General features: G+C 42.7%; 1 protein-coding gene across 1 annotated transcript in view; it reads left to right on the forward strand.

Annotated features, from left to right (window-relative positions):
• Nucleotides 1-1,065: 1,065 nt before the first annotated feature.
• The window catches only part of CALCRL (calcitonin receptor like receptor), a 321,773-nt gene continuing 310,804 nt past the window's right edge, over nt 1,066-12,034 (forward strand). The window contains exon 1 of the mRNA XM_085648706.1: nt 1,066-1,418. The gene's annotated coding sequence lies outside the window, so the exon portion shown is untranslated. The remainder of the gene's footprint in view (nt 1,419-12,034) is intronic.

The raw sequence follows: 12,034 nt of genomic DNA on the forward strand, positions 1-12,034 counted from the left end.
GCTCAGGTTAATATCAGGTGGAAAAATGTTCACTCTTTGGATAGGGCGGGAAATGGAAGGGCATGCAGGGGCAGAAGATGAGTGAGAAAAAGAGGAGAGGAAACAGATAAAAGAAAATGTGATGGTGAAAGAAAGCAGAGGATGAGATAAAGATGTGACAGAATAGGAAAACAAGGAGCTTATTTACAAGCCCCTTGCGCAGCCCGTGCGCCACTTTTAGTATGGGGATAAAGTGACGAACCGGTGGGGCACGGGGCTTGTAAATAAGTCCCTTAACGATTAGAGAGAAAGGAGAGCATACGGGACAAGGGAAGAGTAAAACAAGGGTTCCTGGACATAAGGATGTCAGGAGGGGGGGAGGTAAGAGATTAGGAAGAGTGAGAGACAGAAGAAGGGCAAGAGAGAGCACGCGGGAAGAAGGGATAAGGAGAGGGAGTGTAAAAGCGAAGAAGATGAGAGAAGGATGGAGACAGGACAAACAGGCACAATGGGGGACCTAGAGACCTGTAAGCAGAGGCGCAGCTATTTTCAGTGCAGCAGGTGCAGTGACACTGAGGTCCAGGGATGTGACAGGCCCAAGAGACCGGAATTCTATATTTATTTTAATACCGGGCCCTGTAAGGACTACCCACTCTCTCCAAACTACCTACCTATAGTAAGTAATGTATATTTGGGTAAGAATTCCCCCATCGGAGACCCACAATGGATGACTCTCTGCCGCAGACCGTAGTCTCTACCCGAGGTCAAGTCTATGGTGAAAGCTGCATTATCCAAAACAGTAACAAAACCAGACACCTGTTGTAGTGATCTCTGTAGGAGGTAACACCACACGCTTTAAAGGATCAGACACTCACCGATACGGAGTACCTGCACTTCGTAGCAATACCTGTTTTGATAACCCAGTTTTCAAACCAATTAGAATAGGCATTCGCTGCCTGTCATGGGAATACACCACGGCGTGGTCTATCGACGTAATTAAAAATTGCAGCAGCTGTTTAATGGGCGAAGGTGTAACAGGGGGTTCTGCTATGTGCGTCACACGAGCGTCGCGCGCCGTGGGCTGCCGGAGACCCTTCCTCTCCAGGAACAGGCGCGCGGCCGGGTGGGTGCGCTGGAGAGTGTAATCTAACCCTGGATGCAGGCGGGCCGGAGTGATGTAACAGGAAGCGCGGATGCTTCCTTGCTGCGGATCTGCCAGCAGCTCTGATTGCACTCACGCCGAAACCTTTCTCCATGGCAGGCGGACGGAGCCAGCCGCGGTTTGATCGCCAGCTTCTCGGCACTGGATTGCTGCCAGCCAGCAGGATCGGATGACCTTTTTACTTGGAAGAAAAGACTCTATTTTCTAGGGTTTCCACCTCGGACACGCGTTTGATTTCACCCGTCTCCACAGAATTGCAAGGATAAAAACCCAGCTGGTAAGACAGGCGCGAGGACGCATTCATGTTTTCTATTTTGAATCATACATGCGGCGCATGATTTGCTGGGGCAGAGCTCGGCAGTGGCGGACCCGTGATATCGAAGCATGCCCCGCAATGTATGAAGGCTCCCCGGTAACAGGACTTGGTGTGACCGGGTGGGTGAGTGATGGGCGCGGGAATGCTCATGTTTTGTAACATTGCACATCATGGGGGTCGCGTCGGGTTATCTTTCAGGTGCCTAATTGTGCCGGATTAGCTGAATACAATGTTATCTGGACAGCCTAATTAGGAAGCTCAGCTGCACTCCGCTCGCAGGCGGCGGCAGGAAATGTTATTGTGTGTGCAGTTGCGGGCAGAGAGACTCAACCATGTCTCTCGATTGTTTACTTTAGCCTTGGAAGCTGCTTTCCTCAGCAGCATTCTGCTTTCTCTCTCACATTCACAATTACTTAAACGGCGCGGCTCACTTCACAGGCCTGCACGCGCTGTGTGGCTTTAGTTAGCAGGCACAGCTGAGAAGAAGTAATTTGTTTTTGTTGACAGGTATGACAGTTTGATGACGCGATACCAATGCAAAAGTGCAGCCTTCTTCCTGGCTTCCCCTTGCCCCCCCCCCCCCCCCATATATCTGTATATTTCCGAGATGCCTGCATACCCTGCCCAGTTATTCTAAATATAGCGGTGTCAAGGGGAAGGCGATGCAATGGAGCGCACTCCGCGGTGACTTTCTCGGAGCTTCCTTCAAACAGCTGGATCCTGCCAGTGGCAGGGCGGCGGCGGAAGGGGCCTCGCGAAAGGAAGGGTCACTGCACTTATATAAAGCAGGACACGTTTGAATCTCCTCGCAACCGGATCCATTTTGAAGTAAACACGCGGGGGTTTCCTGCCAAGTGGCCCCATGCCATGCGTGTGCCTTTTTAGCCAGGTCTGCATGTTTAACCAAGTACATCTGCATACCGCAGTTTTCCAGACTTTCTCGTGGCAATGCCATAAGCAGGCTGCTGCTGTAGAGTGCCGGCTGAAAGCGGCGAGTGGCTCAAGGTGTCACACATGACAAGGTGACACTTGGCAGCCATCACAGTCTCTCCCTACCCGTAGTCTGCAATAACCAGGGTCACTAATTATGGGTTAGTGCCATTTTCCTCATACTCAACAATCTGCTGCATATATATTGCAGATTTCACAAAACAAGTTTGTTCTACCTCAAACCGAGCAAAAAGTACTAAACAGAAAGCACCACACATGGTTTCCGTGCAATGGTACAACTGTGGCAAGGGTTATCTGGCCCCCATTCAGTTGCTGATGTTATATTCAGGTGTTAAACTGGTACTGAGATTTTTGCCTAGACTGTGAATAGTTGCTGAAATGACCGAGTGCCTTTTTTGCCACATAATTGTGTGAACGCTGCAACTTAATTTTACCCTTTACTTCCCGTGGCGCTAATAATAATCCGCAGAATGCAAGCAATTGTGAAAAATGCCAGGCTGGAAACAAGGTAGCCATGTAAAGCGAGGGTACCCGATAACGCATCGAAGCTGGGACATGGTCACCCCTTCATTTACATTTGTCAGACATAGGTCAAAAGTTGTGGGAGGTGTAGTACACGTATCAAACCTACAAGTGCCAGAACGCAGTGTAAACGGAAATGACTGCAGACCCAGAGGTAGACAGCCAGAGCAGACCAGCTGGGAGGTTGTCCTGTACCACGCACAAGACAGCTTGAAACTCTTTATTTTTTCTCGTGAAGGCACGTGAAAAGTCATTTTTCAAAGCCGTTCCACTTATCGTTTGTGACACCTAGGCTTCTTATTTCTATGTACTAGTGCCACACGTGTTTCAAACAAAGCGTGTTTTGATATACATATAAAACAATTTAATTGTGTTCTCAACGTACTCCCTGCCGCCTGAGAGTAGTTTAACGAGCTGTTTTTCCCTCTCATTCTGCTGTTTGTTTTTCCTTTGGCAGGAGAATCATTCCAGTGTTGCAATTTCCCATTGATGTTTCTAGTTCGTCTATCTTCTAAAATTAAAACTTGCTGTTCCTTTGAAGAAGTTGTTTAAGGTGAACTTTCCCTTACATTCATACTTTATGTACTTACCCCATTAAAATGTTTTTCACAAACACGATAGAAGCAGTGTGAACATTTCCACCAAGTAGTTTTGCCTTTGAAAGCAGCAAGTTAAATACATATTCGTGCACGAACTAGCAGAAAGCTTTAGGAACAGAACCGAACTTCTTACTTTGTTTTATTTGCAACCCGTGTGAGTAAGAGCTATCATGGTGACAGCAGAATCTGTAGCGTGATTTTTGAAACTGTGCCTTTAAATAACTGCGTGGCCAGGGAAATGCTAATTCTTTTGCATGCACATAAATAAACAGGATAAGGGTACAATGTCAGAAAGGGAGGGTGAGCGCTGCTTTTAGTTCTAGAATTGCGCTCTTGTCCAACCAAGACAGTCGGCTGTATAAGCATGAAAATTCATGCACAACTAATTGACTCTGTGGGAATAGGTTCCAGTTGTGTTAGCGTAATACTGACTAAGTGGAACCTGGAAGACGTGCATTGCTCTGCAACAAACTTACAACCTACTTTTTTTTTTTATTATGAAGAGTAGGTGTGAAATGTGTGGATCAAAAGTTTAGGTTTTCTAGTTGTGCATGCTAACGGATGCCACCTGTGCATGTCGAGCTGCCTTTCCGCCCTTGGCAATGCAACAGCATCCCTTTACCATTCTTTTGATGTCCACTCCTCTGCCCAAGGGATCCACGTCCTCATATCCCTGCCTGCTTTCCCCTTCCATCCTCAGCCGGGCCTTCCTTCCAGTGCTTTGACCTAGCAGCACTAACACTGGTGGATCACTAGCTGGATTACTATTATTCCACGGCAGAAAGCACATTTAGTGGGGTGTGACCCTAAAGGATAATACTTTTATTGCATGATTAATTAAAATCTTACAATTGGAACAATCTTCAATACACACCCTTTAAAACATATCAATAAAACTAAAAATCATAATAATCTTAATCAGACAATTTCCACAGATCATACCACAAAATACATTATAAACATTAATTCAGTCAATCATTTTTGCAAGACAAATAGGCAAAACTTAATATAGAATATTAGCAAATATAATTTCATTACTTATGTGCAGATTCGCATATGCAATACAGAGTTTATTTAATCAAAGGGGGGGGGAGCTGAAGAGCTAATATTTAAAGAGGTCCTGTACCCGTGCTCCTCTATGTGTATATGCAAGACAATTACAGGGTAACCAGTTCCTATTATATGGTATATGTGGCAAAGACAAGGACACTATCACTACATGCCACGGGCTCTAAGTCGCTGGGAGATCTGAATTTTTCAGATCATGTTGCCCTCACACACCTTTTTAGGGGTGTCATGCTTCATCATAGGGCGCTCCTCGTCGGACCGGATCTGCAATGTCCGACAGGCCTGGTGGCTACTTTGGCGGAGTTCTTTTGATCTGTAGAGACGCCATATGTGAGGTATGTATGTGAGCAGTCAGTGCTATGTGTATTGTAATGTGGATACGTGATTTAAAAAAGGCTCCAGGTCTGTAGAAATTTCTTTATTCAGTCTTAGATCTGGGTCTCAGTAAAAACAGTGGAGCCACCTGTAGGGCTTCAGGTACCTAGGTGGCTACTTTGTGTAAATCAGGTCTAACCCTAACTATTTAAAACGTCCGGATTTACTATGCTCGACTCACTGGCATCCATTTACTTTTTTGCAAGTATCAAAAATTTGGTAAAATTAGCATTAATTATAGTGTCCATTGGTTTAAAACAAACTACCACAGCTTGTCTATATGTTCGAACACCTCTATCAATGAAGCAATTCTTCAGATATCTCTTTCTTTCAGCCATCATTGACGTACATATGCAAACCAAATGAATAATATTTTCTTCCCACTGATTGCATAGTCTGCAGGGAATCGGCATTGTTGGTCTCTGCCAAGGCATCGCATGCTTTAAGCCTGGCAGGTTGCCGAATCTTGCTTTCATGAATAATATTTTTGGTTTATACTGTCCAGGGTATTTCTAGATATGGTTGGACTTTAAGGACCGTATATTCGTTCACTATCATCCATCCATGCGTTCGCTTAATAAACACTTCTTTATCTTTCAGAAGGGATAGATGTTTTATTTATTTATTAATTATATTTTTAAAAGCTTGTGGTGTTAGAGACATTTCCCAGATCTCATGCATGGACAATTCTTTCAAAGCCATATGAAGATATTTATAAAAGACAGACGTTTGATTCAGTTGCATCTCTTGCCAAAGAAGACAGCACATTGGATTATTAATATTGGTTTTAATTTGTTTCCATGTCTTTACATATTGACGCATCCTTGCAATTTACTGGTTGCAGAAACCAAATTCCAGCCGAATCTGGGCAGGTGATGCATTAGCTGGAAGTCGAAACAAATGTTTGAGAGTTTTTGTTACAGCGTTATTCAATAGTGTAGAGTCCGTACCGCAAAGAACTTCACTTCCATAAGTAAGGCTAGGGTGCAATTTCGCTTTTATTACTTTTAGTAATGGAAGATAGGTTGGACCTCCCAAGGAGCCATGTAGTAAACAAAAGGCCCCTTGTAAACAGTTGCCTCTTTTTTTCATCTCTGTTTTATGATGTGAAAAAGTGCCGTTCTCGTCAAACAGTATACCAAGATATTTATAGCATTTCACTTTTTCTAACTGCCGCTTTTGCAGATACCATTTACGTTTACTTCGAGTTCATACCCTATTGCTGACTTCCATCATTTTAGTTTTTGTTTCATTTATTACCATATTATTCTTAATTGAAACATTGATATTTTGTTTATAAGTCGCTGCAACCCTATCTTTGTTTGACTAATCAAAACGACATAGTCGGCATATAATACATTTGATATTTGTTTATCTGCCAGTTTCGGTGAATGAGCCAACTCATTGTCCAACGCTACCGTGAGGTCGGATAAAATACATTAAATAAATATGGTGCTAAAACACAAACTTGCTTTAAGCCTTGGGATGTATTAATTTTTCCAGAAAGCTGTGAGCCATTACCTAGTCAAACCCTAGTCCAGGTCTCAGTATATAATAATAGAATTGCTTTCAAAAGACCAGGATTAATACCATAGGGATCCAATTTCCTCCATAATATTTGCCCATCCACACAGTCAAAGGCTGATTTAAAATCCACAAAACATAGATATAGTGGCTGTTTTTTCACTTTTTATTTTTCCATTAATGTTCCCAATATTAAAATATTCGTTGCCCTCCCTTGGCCTTGTATAAAACACGATTGATTCGGCGGGATCAAGTGCTTATCTGTTGCCCAGTCTATTAGTTCTTTGAGGAGAATTGATGCAAAGAGCTTTGCTTCAATGTCTTGTAGCGTAATTAATCTATAGTTGGCTGGTAGTGACCACTCCCTGCTTTTGTAGATGGGTGAAATTATGGAACCCTTCCAGATGGGGATGGTCATTGTTTGCAATGCTTGATTGAATACCGGTGTTAGGTAACTGGACCAAAATAACGCATTCTCCTTATAGAAGACCGCTGGAATCCCGTTTGGGCCAGGGGCGCCATTAGAGCTCTGTTTCTTAATAAGTTTGCATACTTGGCTTTCCATTATAATTGTATCAGTATTCTTATCATTCTCTGCTCTACTTATATTCTCAGTGATGGGATTCATATACGTACCTGGCTTGTGATTCAAATGCGAGTGTAAAAACTTTACCCATTCTGATTCAGTGACTGTAGAAGAAGTAGGTTTCCTACTCGATCTATTCATGTTGTTGACTAGAGCCCAGATTTCTCTTGCGTTACTCTTTTTACAGGTATATAAAGCTTTTGCCCATAGTGCTTGTTTTGCTTGCATTTTATCCTTCCAGGTCAATTTCCTTACGTCTGCGTTTATCTTTTTTAGTTTTTGCCGTAGATTCAATTATCTGGGTGCTTCTTTACCAATCTTAGAGTTCTATTACGCTCTTTTTTTAATATATGACATTCAGAAGATAATTTAACCAGTGCCAATGATTTTCTTTCTGATGCCCTTTATTTCCATCTCTTTGAAACTGACCTGAGATTAATTTTTTTGTAAAGAGTGACCATTTTTCAATAGCATTCGAAAAGTCTCCTTTACAATAAATCTCAACCATTGCTTGTGCATTGACTATGATTGATTCTTTAGAAATTTCTGACCAATAAAGTTTCTTATAATTTACTGTTGTTTTATCTCCCAGAAGTGTCATATATTTTTCATGCCTTGTACCATTTAAATTTAACTCTATTATTTGTTGATTATGATCACTCTCATTTGTTCCTCCAATCTGATAAGATGACATTTTATGAAATAAGTCCAACGATGCTAATGTGTAATCTACTCTGGACTTGTTACCCAAAGCTTGATGCGTCCAAGCGGGTGGGGAGTCTTGCTGAAATCGCCCATTTAGCACCCTTAGACCTATAGATTCTAAGTCTTTTAAAAAACTCTTACCAATTTTTCCTTTCTTTCCTCCCATACTATCCGATGTAAGTGGGAGGCTGGGGACTGACCATAGATAGTTCTGTTGTTGAACTTCTGGATCTCTAACGTAACACCACAACATGTTCATGTTAAAGTCACCCGTAATGATGATCTCAAGTTGGCTGTCATTTTATAATTGCTGCAATATCATAGTTGTCAAGCAGCTAACCATTGTTCTTCGTGAACCGGTGTCAGGGTGAATGTATACGTTAATTAATAAAAGGGATTTAATTATCTTTTGTAACGTCTTTTAACAATCAGACGGTCCTTTATATTTTGAGCATCCATCTCACTCTCCATATTTAGTTCTGTTGAAATAAAAATAGCCAAACCCCCACAGGATCCGCCATATTTACTTGTTTACTTGGCCAGTGAATAGTAGCCCTTATAACCTTCGAATCTGAAAGGTGCAATTGCCCAGGTCTCTTGTAGGCAGATCATTTGAAAATGGTCCGACAGGGAAGGTAGTTGAGATTCGTCAGTCCTCCTTGACATCATGTATGACTGCAGTCAACTAGCCAAACTTTAGCACCTCAGTTGGATCAGTTTTGTTCACAACTGGTAATCTCAGGGCTTTTTAAAATATCTTTTATTATTGAGTATGTCTGGTTGTTATCTGATCTCTTTTGCTGCTTATTTTGTATTTTTGGTGAGAGAAATGGGCTTGGATAGGAGGGTTGGAGTGGCGTTGTTACTTTTATTCCCCAGTCCAGAAAAAGATTGTGTTCTTGTATAATAAGACCAACAGAGGAGGGTGTTGTCCAGGTTACCAATGTCGATTCTTGATTACTGTTATTGGTTGCTAAGAATTCAATTGATTCTATATCAGTACTTCTAATTCTTTCCAGTGAAGGTACTGCTTTGCACAATTTTAATATGTTTACACGGTTCAAGATATCATTGTTACCCCTGGATTTGTATTCTGGCCTAAAAATTACTTGTATTACTCCCTCTTTTTGACCATAGTTTTTTATCTTGATTCGTTGTAGGAGGTTTGCGTTTTTCAATTGATCATGCTCTAATGGCTCGCCAATGCATTTACGTAACTCCTGAGACCGTATTTGTTGTTTAAGTGGTTTTCTTCCCTCAATTTCCTGATCCTGTGGAGTCTTGCTTTCCTTCCGGTTTTTTGGCAATCCTGGGCTCTTGTGGCCCACTTTAATACTCTCTCTTTTTAACCTTTTCTTTTCTGATTGCACTAGTTTACTTTTCACATTTTCTTTAATTTCTTCGGCACACAACATACCTGTAAGCTGGTTTTTTTCCTGTTCTACCTGTTTTATGTTATCTGTTGACTCATTAATGACTTTGTTTTTCACAACTGTATTTACATCTGACAAAACTTTTTATTGAACATAGGATAGAGCGGTTTTGCTGGTAATATATCTTCATCATCTTGTTTCTTATTTGATACTTGTTCTCGCTTATTTCCTATATTTGTTCTCTCTACTTCCGGGATAATTACTTTTTTTGTTGCTTTTGAGACTTTGTTTCTTGCTTTCCGTTGTTTTTTCCTCTATCTTTTTGATAAAGGAGATTCTGATGATACTTCTAAAGGTATTGTTTCTGACGAATGTGGAATTTCAACTACTTGATCATTCATTTCATTGGCTATTGGTTCTTTCATACTTTCCTTAATTACATTATTATTATTACTTGTCGTCCTATCTTTAGATAAGCAATGGCTCAGACTGACTTTGTTTCCGGCGTTGAATACATTTCCTCTCAGATCATCAATTATTGTTTTTAATACATCAGGAATTGTGGCCAGTTTATTGATCAGAGGGGCACAATTGCAATCTGTATAAGAAGATATCGGTTGTGCTTGTGCCCTTATTACTAGATTGTTTAATGTTGCTGATCAATTTCAGCTACAGAGGATGCCATGGCGCTCAAAAGATCTATTTGCATCTCCATTTTGTTTGACTGATATGTTAAAGCTTCAAGTGTTAGTTGTGAGGTTCTAAAAAATAAATCCCAAATTGACCCCGAGTTCCAGTTTCCTGTATCCCGTACTCCCGGGCTTTGGCTTTGCCCATTTATAAATGATTGTTCTTTATTGGCTCCACTTACAGGGCTTTGCTGATCATGCCCCTTTTCTTGTAGGCCAGTAAGTTGTAGCCTACTGTTACGTTCCTCCTTTTGATAGGGAGTACTCCAATGCTGCAAGTTTTCTGGTTTCATAATATAGTCATCCATATTGTTTTGAGACCCATTATTTTACTTAGAATTCTCCTGATCCAACTTTTGGACAATATTCGTTGTAGTCAGATTAAGATCAGATTGCTGGAAGTTGGGTAAGATTTTAACATCTCATAAAGTTTTAGACCAGTCGGCCCCTTCTTTTGAAGTTGCTTGCTGGGATGGGGTTGTTTGGGCCAGACTCATTGGATCCCGTACTCCGTTGACTTTTCTTACGTTTACTTGCACTTCGATTGGTACTGGCACCCCCGTTGCTAATAGTTGCTGAGTATCTCCCGTCAATAACCCCACGCAATTTGATACCTCTTGTTGCAAATGTGTAGTTAGGGGAATGGTTAACATCTCTAAGTCCGTTATTTGACCCCATTGGTTGCCTGGTTCTTCAGTTGTTTTTGCCATTAGCTCTACCTCCAATTCGTACTGGTCGGATTCCCTTACTCCCTGATATTGGGATGTTGTACTTGATTCACTCATTGGCTTAATTGGGGTTCGAAGTCTGCATGAATTAGTTAGTAACGTTAACATGGCTCCCGTTGGATCTTTCATTAAATCAGATTTTGTTGGAGACTTTGTTGGTTTACCAAATATGCAGACAGTAGAAGATTTGAGAGACTGAATCTCTCCTGCTTGTTTTAGTTTTATTTTATTTAGAATTGTTGTAGTTTTTTCTTCCTCTTAATGGGAGGGAAAGGTGGCTGCTCCTTTCCCGACCTCATAGTACCCACTATATTGGAACTAGTAGTGTTTTTCTCCTTAGCAGAATGAGCAAGTGTGGGCAATTCAGGCCTGAGGCACAATTACAACAGAGCATGATATAGCGTGTCACAGTGATGTGTCATAAATAATGCAGCAGTTTAAGTAGACTAGTCGCTCTGCTGCTGCTGCTGCCTGGAGATGACAAAGGTACTTTGGTTTAACGGATGTTGGTGGACAAGGACACCCTGCGCACCCTGCGCCACTCTTCGCACTCCGCTCTTCTCTGCACTTCCACCACGGTTCTTAGTAGTACCACTACTCCTTGCCTTGATTCAATTCTAAGCTCTAGGCGCCAAACAGCGCCCAACACAGAGAATGCCACAAAGCGCGGGAGCCGCCAGCACCTCCTCCTCAGCCAAATGGTCGTGTAAAACTCACCCAAGATTTGAGGCTCTCCCCCTCCAGGGAACTCAAAGCGGGCCCAAACGGACTAAGAATTCGCCTTGTGTCCAAATCTCCAACGCCTCGTGCTCCTACGGCTGCTTTGGTGGCAAGTGGAGAGGCGAGACAGTAGTGGAATTATCTGTGGCAAACTGCTGTTAACAGCTGTAGATAGCAGATGGCAGGGAGCAGGCAAAGTGGGAAGTGAATGAGAAAGGCGAGCGGGCACACTTGGCGTGATTGCAGGCTGCACCTGATCTAATCGGGCCGCCTCTGCAATCCAGCCGAAGGCACACACTCACTGCAGCCGCCCGCTAATGGTGGCCGCGCTTGCCGTTTACCGTGTAGGTTCCAGCAGGTATCCAGCAGGTTCCAGCAGGCTTCAGCAGAAAATGGTAGCAGAACGGTAGCAGAACTCTCTAGTGCGGTGGAGGAGCCACTAGACACCGCAGCTCCCCACAGGTCCCCCCACGCCAACAAGAGGAGCTCGGAGCTGGAGTTCTAAACAAACCGCCCCTCCCTGCTCCCTGTTTGACTCTCAAGGCTCGCCGCCGACGGTGAATAGGAAAAACTGAAAAGAGTACTGCCATCAAGACCGCTTCCTTCATGTTCCAACATAAAGGAGGCCTGTGACCAGAGACGTTTTAATGCATGGGCAAAGTGGGCTCTGGCCCAGGGCCCCAGCCTTTCAGGGGGCCCCCTGACAGTCAGCTCCATTCTCCAGAGTTTTGCCCTAA

The sequence above is a fragment of the Triturus cristatus genome, chromosome 3_2, assembly GCF_964204655.1.
Source record: "Triturus cristatus chromosome 3_2, aTriCri1.1, whole genome shotgun sequence".
NCBI classification, from domain to species: Eukaryota; Metazoa; Chordata; class Amphibia; order Caudata; family Salamandridae; genus Triturus; species Triturus cristatus.